Source organism: Coffea arabica, chromosome 8e, assembly GCF_036785885.1.
Source record: "Coffea arabica cultivar ET-39 chromosome 8e, Coffea Arabica ET-39 HiFi, whole genome shotgun sequence".
In the NCBI taxonomy this organism is placed as follows: Eukaryota; Viridiplantae; Streptophyta; class Magnoliopsida; order Gentianales; family Rubiaceae; genus Coffea; species Coffea arabica.
The window spans coordinates 36,889,285-36,898,974 of NC_092324.1; the positions used below are offsets into that span (position 1 = coordinate 36,889,285).

Genomic DNA, 9,690 nt, shown 5'->3' on the forward strand with positions numbered 1-9,690 from the left:
AACGAACGCAAAGATTTCTTTGCAAGAGCAAGCCGAGACAAATGATACATCTACAAATTTGAAGTCATCATCTATCACCCGTCTAATTATATGTATAAAAAGAAATATTTTACACTATTACTGTAAGAAAAACTAGTCATAATTGATCAAGTTTGATGCTGGAATGAATATGAAAATACAAAAAAAAAATGAAAAAGAAAAGCAATCATTTATGGAAGTTGAAGGTACAACACAAGTTGAAACTGTTTATATGGAAATGTATGAACTCGGCTTTACCTGTCAATGAAAAAATCTATACTAGAACCAGAATAGGAGACCTGATGTGCAAGAGCTATGGAGAAGACATAGAAATAATGGAACACCTATTCTTTCACTGTAGGTTAGCTAAGGAAGTGTGGCGACTGTCACCAGTTAAATGGGATGGATTGGAGGAATACATAGGGAACATCAGTAGATGGTGGAGAGTTTTGATTGAAGCAAGGCACAGGTCAGCTGGGATAGATCATATAGCACTCATAGTAAATATTTTGTGGCAACTGTGGAAGGCTAGAAATGATAGGGTCTTCAATTCAGTGGAAAGATATCCATTGAAGACCATACAGAAAGCTCACGAGGAATGGATGAATTCAATGAAGCTAAAGAGAAGGAAAGGGGGATGAGCATACTAGAAACAATAAGGGCAGAGCTGAACTAGCAATGGGAAGAGGGTGGGCATGACAGAATATAATATCAATTTAGCGGTTAAACAACAAGCAGGAAGCAGGAAGATGGGAATTGGCATCGTGGCAGAAAATTATGACAGACAAGTGGTAGCTCAATGGACAATGCAGGAGTATAGCTTAGGGAACAAACTTGAAGACCAAATGATGATAGTAAAACTTGCTTTATGCACAACAAGTGAATATCAGCGGACTAAAATCCAATTTAGAGTTCCACAGCAACACTTGCTGAAGATGATCAGAAACAGCAGAGCCAAGGGTGTAAGCTTGTTTTCTCATCTAGAGGACATTAGTAGTTTAAGCTCTATGTTTGTGGAATGCTCCTTTGTTCTGTGTACCAATGAAAATAGTGTTAGAATTAGTCATATAAGCAACTATGCTCTAAGCATACCTTTTGATGGAGAGTGGATTAACCCTCAGTGCTTCAATGCACTTGTATAGCTCCTTGAGAGCTTTTTGCTCACTAAGTGTATAGTTCTGACACATCATCAATGAAAAGTTAATGTTTCCGGAAAAAAAAATCAGCCTAGCCAAGGTTGGTAGGACAAAGGCAAGCCCATGTGCACGAGGGTGATATGGGTAAATAACAAAGAAAACACAGTAAAAGTCAACAAAGTAAAATAGCTGCAGGCAAATCTGTAGGCTGGAAAGACCAAGAACCCCCCGAAATACACAATAATTACATCGATGCCTGTCGCAATTTGCACTGTTCATTTCCCTTTAGCTACTTCTAATTGTTGGTAACCTGTAAGCAAAACTATATATCCATCAATAGTTTGGTGGGGTTATTTGCAGAAGACTACTGCCACAGTATCAATATGGGGAAGGGATGCAGCAACTTCAACTTCATCAGTAGCATCGGCAGAAGGGCTATCAAAACCTTTGCTGAAAATGGAAACATAAACCAACCCTTTTTTTATTTTACTACTTGTCATACTTTCGTCTGTCGCCTTTATCAGCTCCACCACTTGCTCCATAGGCAATTGCCAGGTTTAGTTAGTCCCTTGTTTTGTTTTCTTCGGTTTCCATTTCAGAATTTGTAGCTGAATTTTGAAAAATTTGACAGCTTTTGGACTCTTGTACCTCTTCAGTTGATTGTGGGCCTGGCTTACATTGTGGAAGCTGCTCATCAGTAGGAAAAGACTCAACCATTCTACGCCAGGGAAATGCCATCATCCCTACTTCAATTGTAATAATCCAATGCCTCATCCCTTTGTTTCTCTCTTTCCAAGATTGTAGCACTTCTCTTTCCTAATTCACATTATTTGTTTATGAGTCTTGTTGTCTTGTGAAATTCTCTTAGAGAGATGGGCTTCCATTGACAAATACACATGGCTGGTGACTCATAATGCATTCTCAATTGTGCACCATCTTTAACAGGTGCTGAGAGAGTCACATTTTACAATCAAGAGGATAGCATTACTAATCAATTGAGAGTATGTGTTTCTTATTCCTTGCTCATTCTTCACTAAGATGCAAAATCAGATTTTTATTAGTGCATGTATTCTGAATTTGATTGTTGTTGTTGTTTTTTTTTTTTCAATGTTCTTTAGAATGGAGTAAGGGGATTGATGTTGGATATGTATGATTTCGACGATGACATCTAGCTCTGCCACTCATTTCGTGGCCGGTGTTACAACTTCACTGCTTCTGTAACTCTACTAATTATACTCTTTGTTCATAATTTGAACTGGTTTAATTTGATTGTTGATTATGTATAACTTGTGATAAGATTATATGCATTTCTCTTAGGAGCCTGCAATTGACACACTAAAGGAAGTAGAAGCATTCCTGAATGCAAACCCAACTGAGACTGTTACCATCATAATTGAGGACAATGTTTGATATGATTTCTAGATCCTCCAAGAAGACCAAGAATTGACGCGCGAAAGCCTAATCTTTGTAAGAGGGACATTTGGGTTGGGATGGATTCGTATCCAATCTTGGACCGCTCAAGAACGAAAACGAAGGTAAGGGAATATAGATCAGATTATTTACATTTTAATTTGACAATTTTACTCCTAAAAATTAATTACATGTAAGGCACGTGATGAATTCTGACCAAAATCTAGTTAAAAACCTAAGTAAGGACCAAATTTAACTAAGGTAAATTTGAAAGGGATGTAAAATTGTACTTTTAAAAATGAGGGACGATAAAAGCCATTTTGCAAAATGTGAGGGACGTTTTGACCGATTTTCCCAACTAAATAATCAAAGCATACTTAGGGCTATTTATAGCCCTACATAAACCTATTACTACTTGGAAAAACCTTAAGAAGCTCGGCCCTTTAGGGTTTGCTGCAACTTGGACCGAATTAACAAACTAACACTAAAAACTAACCCTTAGCCTGGTTTTGCTATTCAAGGCTTAGAACCGAATCCTACAAACTTATTCTAAGCTCACATGAGCTAGTTATTTGGCTCTAAAAACTGATTAACTAACACTAATGCTCGCTTGACCATTATCACCAACATCTTAGTAGGTTTGCGAGATTCTTCCAAGTCGATACCTTCAATGCTTGTAAAGGATCCTTCTTGTGCTTGTACAATATGTACTAAAGTCAAAAGTGAATTTTTGAATCTCTTAGCTCTTCCACGTGTTATTGGATCTTGAGAAACCTTCACTGGATCTACGTGTACATCATGGCTAACTTGCAATTCCGCATCAATGTTCATGCCCCCAAAGGCTTGACAAAGCTATTTGTCAATGCTGGCTTGGACAAATATTATTGTTTTCCTCCTTCTAAGATGCCCAAGAATGGCGAGGACTGGCCGACTATTACTGACATGATAAAGGCAGATTACCGATTGCTAGTTTTCACTTCTGATCCCTCTAAGGAAGAAACTGAAGGAATTGCTCATCAGTGGAATCACATGGTGGAAAATGAACGTATGTGTTGTATTTGTAGGACTATTATTCATTGTAAAATGTGGTTTTTATTTCAATTTATGCATCAGTAATTTACTAATTCGTAATGGTTTCAGCCAGAGATCCTGGAGTGGTGCTTGGTTCAAGCCCAAACATGAAGGAATCAAAGCCACTCAACTCGAAGAGTTCATCCCTTTTTCTCCAAATTACTTCCCCACAATTCCAGACCAAGATCAGGCTTGTAAAGAGCATTCGGTTCCCCTGATTGACATGGTTAACACCTGTTACAAAATAGTAGACAACGTCATGCCAAATTTTTTGGCCATCAATTTTTACTTGGTATGTAAATTTTATTTCAATGAATTTCTTGATCCTGATAGAGAACTAAGCATTGGGACTAGAGCTTTTGCAGCGTAGTGATGGAGGAGGTGTATTTGATGCTGTGGACAGGATGAATGGCCGAACATTATGTGGATGCACTGCTGTAACTGCCTGTCAGGTTTGTCAACAGATTTTACAACGATAAAAGTAAAATTTTCAGGGAAAACACAACTACACTTAATGGGTATCTAATTTGATTATCAGATTGCAATATCAACAGTATTGATGGGCTGTGAAACATATTAGGAGATTTATATTATCTCATGATGAATAGTTCACAAAGCAGATAGTTGATTTATATTAATTCAAAATGAATTGCCAGAATTTAAAACCTTGGTTTTGATTCGTTTCAGCATCTTTTCTTGCTAAAATAGGAAAATTACAACAAGGGATTACATATTTTCCTGTTCAATTAGCTGCTAATATAGCATCTGCTATTGTCTCTAAAACTCTTAGCTCTGAAAGATCTAAAAGATCAAACCCTTGCAGCCAGAGACATCTTATGAAAGTTGCAAGAGTATTCCTGCATCTAATACAACTCTAGCTGTTATCAGTCTTGCTGGAAGTTTCCCCAGGCCAGTCTTGCTTATGAAAGTTGCTGCTGCATCAGCTGCAACTCTAGCTGCTGCAACCATCCAGTTTTCCAGTGTTATGGCAACGTTCTTGCATGCCATGGCCATCTTGTTTTTGCTATTTTAAATAGCAGACATGTTTCAAGAAAATATTTGCAAGAACTGGGGAGTCACCCAACTAGGACTTGAACAGAACTGCTCAGAGAAACCCATAGAATATCAGCAGATCGAAAATCCGGTTAGACGTCAAATTGTATTCATTTTAGGCTTTTCCCACTCAATATTTTGGTTTGGGTCACAAGGATTTGCTGAAGTATTTTTCCTGCTTAATTTGATTAAATGCTTCAATTAATAGTAATAAACAGATGAGTTTCCATTCTCTGTTTGATAAGATTATTTTGAATAGAATAAATATGATCATGAATTCATGTGCGCTATTATCGAGTTGCTGAACTGTTCAATGTTTAATGGTTTCCAATTGCTGAATGAAATTTGAATAATTTATCAACGAGGCCTGTATATCTCAACTCACTTATTTACACGAGATGAACAGGTCCAGCCCCCAAAATGAATCAAGTTTCCCGAAAGATAATGTAAATCAGTATTGGACCGGAAAATATATGCTTCATATTGCATATAAAGCTAAATTAGACAGTGTTCTATTGAGTTATCAATAGCATTTGGTTGTACACGTGCAAGCTGCAAACCTTCTTCTATGTAATGTCAAGTAAGCACTTAAGGATTTAGAACTTCCCTTTGCAAGCACAATCTGCACAACGACAATAGCTGCACTTTGTGCATTAAAAAGCCACTTGCCCATCATCAAAATTATTATCACAGCCATTGCAGAACGCTTCATCATATGCCGCAGGAATATGGGTGAGAGGTTGAGAGTGCTCATCTTGATTTTGGTATCTCTAGTTGTTGCCAATTTCATATTCTCAATAATGCCTCTAGTTGTTAGTTTTGTCCTCTACTCTTCAAAGTTTAAAGCTGTGATATTGACAGAAATCAGGCACACGCTATAATGACTCTCAACTCTCAAGTCCGGGAAATTTTGACAGCAAAGTAATGATTGTAGCCTCGGGAAAGAGAAAGGACGTCCACTACCCTATCTTATGAAACTGTTTGGTTTGCAGGCACCTAATGTGTAGTGGTTAAGAGGGTCTCAGGTATTAGTTTTTTAAATTGTAATTTAATTTAAAAAGTGTTCAAGTATTGGGGATGCAATAATTGTAATTCTGTGTCTTTGCATAGTAAGTTGGATATACTTTAAATGTGCTAACAAGTATTCAATTAAAAAAATTTCTCATGAAAGGCCATAATCCATTACACGCTGGCAAACTAGAAAAGATACCAACATACAATGAGATTGAATTTACCATACTAAAAGAATAACAAATTAATGTTGAATTTAATAGAATAGTCATTATTCTTAAGGTAAATTACCGAAATTAGTTCCCATGATTGACGTGATTATAAAGGAAAAGAAGGGAAAATGTGGTTAAATCTTCTAATTAAGGTATATGTTAAGCCCTTTTGCAACTCCATAAAAAAAAAAAAAAAAAACTTTGTGTCGCTTAGTACAATTTTGTGATTTGAAAGCAGCTTTCTTTCTTTAAGATCAAGTTTTTCTTTAAAAAAATAATCTTGGGCAATAGAATGCTCATAAATATGCTTTTTTTTTTCTATTCGAGTCTTAATATTCCTTGCGGACAACAAGAAGTTTTGTCATGTTGAAATGCCATTTGATTTACCAAACCCAAATAACTGGAGAAATAAGTGACGACCATAAGTGCTGAGATGTGGAAAGGATAGATTAAGTAGTAAGGACCTAAAAAGGTCTTTATGGGGGCTAATTTAGCAGAATTAGAAGCAACATTAGCCACTGTGAGTTTAACATGTGACTACTCTTTTTTTTTTGGAAGAATAAATCTAATGCTTGACCTGTGACTACTCATTTATTCAAACTGCAGAAGTTAGAGTCGTAACCAATGCAATAACCAGAAATTTCTAGTTCGAGTCATTTCATATGTCATGTTTAACTTTGTATACAATTTTAGAAAAGTAAAATTTGAATAAGATATATTAGCTATTAAAGTAACTTTTTCCGCTAAAAAGGCACATCTTACAATTTTAGAAAATTTGAAAATTTGAATTTGAAAATTTGAAAAAGGCACATCTTACATTGTATACAATTTTAGAAAAGTAAAATTTAAATAAGATATATTAGCTATTAAAGTAACATTTTCCACTATTATCCCTCAACTGATGTTCAACATTTTGTCAATTGAATTTGAAAATTTGAAAAAGGCACATCTTTCAAGATACGAAGATGATCCATAACATTTTATTTCCGTCTTTAAATATGAAAAATATTTTGGAACATACAATTAAAATTCAAGACATATAAAAGAAAACAGAGGGAGTACTTCGTAAACTCATTTTTGGAAATATGGCCCTATTTGGAATCTGAGTTTTTTGGAAGTTTGTCTAAAATTTTACTATAGATCACTGTAAAAATTGTAGAAAAATTTTTGTAAGATGAAAATTTTTTTCCCTTTTCATTTTCTTTCTTTCTTTTTCTTTTTTCTTTTTCTTTTCTCCCTTCCCGCTTCTTCTCCCTTTCCCTCCCATGTTCCTCTCCCGAAACTGCATCAAGTAGTCTGCAGTAGAAAAAAAAATTTTTGTGCATTTTCTCTCCCCATCTCCTACCCGCCACCCCTCTCCTCCCCTCTGCCCTACCCCCTCCCTCTTTCTTGCCCGACAATCAATGCCCAGCAGAATTTTTTTTTTTTTTGCATTTTCTCTCCCCATCTCCTCCCCTCTACCCTTCCCCCTCCCTCTTTCCTCGCCCGGCAGTCAAGGCCCAGCAGAAACTTTTTTTTTTTTTGCAATTTTTAGCCTTTCCCTCTCCTCCCCCTCCCTCCCGCCACCCTCCCCCCTCTCCCCCCACACAATCTGGTGTAAGGAAATGGCCCCGATGCGATCTAGTCTCGCTACCAGATTGGCCAGAGTAGAAAGGGAAGGGTGGTGGGGGAGAAGTGGGGGAAGGGAGAGGGAGGGAAAAAAGGGGCCATACAAACTTGGTAAAGGGGGAGGATGGTGGGGGAAGATGAGGGGGAGAGGGAGAAAGGCAAAAAAAAAAAAAAAAGACTCCGGTGTCGGAGGTGGTGGTGGGTTGGGATGGGGGAGGAAGAAGAAGAAAAAGGGAAGGAAAATTTTTTTTTTTTTTGTAAGTTTTGGGTATTTTGGAGTGCGTAGGTTAAAAACTTTAATAACTTTTTTGGGTTCCTGTAGCTAAAGTTGTTAAAAAACTAGTAGCATACAAACTCGTAAAAAAACTGAGCTTCCAAACAAGCCCATTTTCTAGTGGGTTTATGACAAGGATTGGTTAAAAGTACTGTTTACAACCTAAACTCACACGTTTAGCCCAATTAGGTATTGGTTCAACACTTGCATTTCCTAACACGGTGTCCAATTAATATTGATTGAAGCACAATTTATTATCTAAATGCTCGAACAAGTTGGAACATAGACATTTTATAAATTTGGTTTTAAATTTCTAAGAAACTACGGTATTTAGAGCACTACATCTGATATGCAAATAAAAAATTTCTTAAAAGAAGTAGAAGTTAAAACTTAAAGCAAAAGCTAAGGCAATTGGAACATTTGATCGAAATTTTGGGACAATTTCAGAAACCTTCGTTCAGTTTTCTGACAATTGCACCGACTTTCCTTGAGGTTTGAAAATTTTCACTAATCTCCCTTGCTTTTTAATTTTTGGTAACAAATCAGCCCAAGTCAAAAAACGCACCATTAAAAAAGTATTTCGATGAGTGAGGTGATATTTTTATTCCATAAATGAACTTTCCTTCTTTCCTTTAATTTTATTCCACAACTTATTTAGACAAGCTTTTTTTTTTTGTAATCCATAGGTGCAACAAATTATTAAGCCACATAAGTTGTTCCAGCTTGATGATTTAGTTGAAATTCTCCCTTAGTAAGCTCATCAATCCTTAATGACCTCAGTCCCACTTTCCTTCATATTTTTTTTCAAAATTGGATTTCATGTGATCCATTGTGAGAAAAAAAAATATGGGGTAAACTACATAAAATCCTCTCGTGGTTTGCCTATTGTATATGAAACTCTCTCATTGTTTAAAAACATCCAGTTAACCTCCTTGTGCTTTTAGACAATTTGGAAGATGGACAGAAATCATCCAAATTGACGAAAGGATGTAAATTTCCTATATTAACCCTATTCCCAAACTGAATCAAAAGTTAACTCAGGGCTTAATTAAAGTTTTAAAAATTTTCTTCCTTCATTTAAAACAAAGGTAAAACTAAGGGGGCTCATTTGAAATTTTATAAGAAGTAACATCTTCTTCGCTCAAGGTAAAACATCAGAACGTTCTGGGCTTCATGCTTCTTCCTTTTTTTTTTAACATTTGTCCTGTTTTTCCTTTCCTATTTGATTTTCCTTTCTTTTTCTTCCCCTATCTGTGAGGACTCGCAAATTTACCTATTTTAAACTCTTATTACTATCTTATTTAAATAATTATTTACCCGTTTGCTCCGAATATTTTTTTCCCAATCTTTTATACCCAATTATATGGAACTATGGCTTACATGTATTTTTAAAATGATTTATTTCAAAAATTAATTTTTGGAAACTCGTTTAGTGAAAATAATGAATACGCGTTTGGAGACAATAATTGATTTGAGAATACAGTGAGCTTGGAGAGTGAAGACTCATACATTAGTCTCAAAATAGGCATTGTTATGTTTAAGTACTCAAGTATTAGTTAGTGATATTATCGTTATAAGAATTTCTTAGAAATTTTACTTTATTGCACATAAATCGGAAGTACGCGTTTTCGCGCGCGATTAAACTAGGGACTTTACACCTTTATTTTTAGACTATTAAGAGTAAATAATAATAGTATGAGTGGAAGTGCATTGGAGGTTTAGTGCACAAGTGAAACATACCCGAGAGGAAATGAGCATGAAACGCGTGCGTACGCGCACTATGTCTAGTTGACTTTTGGAGCATTATTGGCCACACATTCTTAAGCTTCCTTGAGAAGCTTTTGCAGCTGCAACAACTCTCTCTTTCTCACTCAAACAGCTGTGCATCACCTTGGAG

General features: G+C 36.0%; 1 pseudogene; it reads left to right on the forward strand.

Moving 5' to 3' along the window:
* The first annotated feature begins 713 nt into the window (after window positions 1–713).
* LOC113704728 (PI-PLC X domain-containing protein At5g67130-like) lies at window positions 714–4,668 on the forward strand (annotated as a pseudogene).
* Window positions 4,669–9,690: the final 5,022 nt, after the last annotated feature.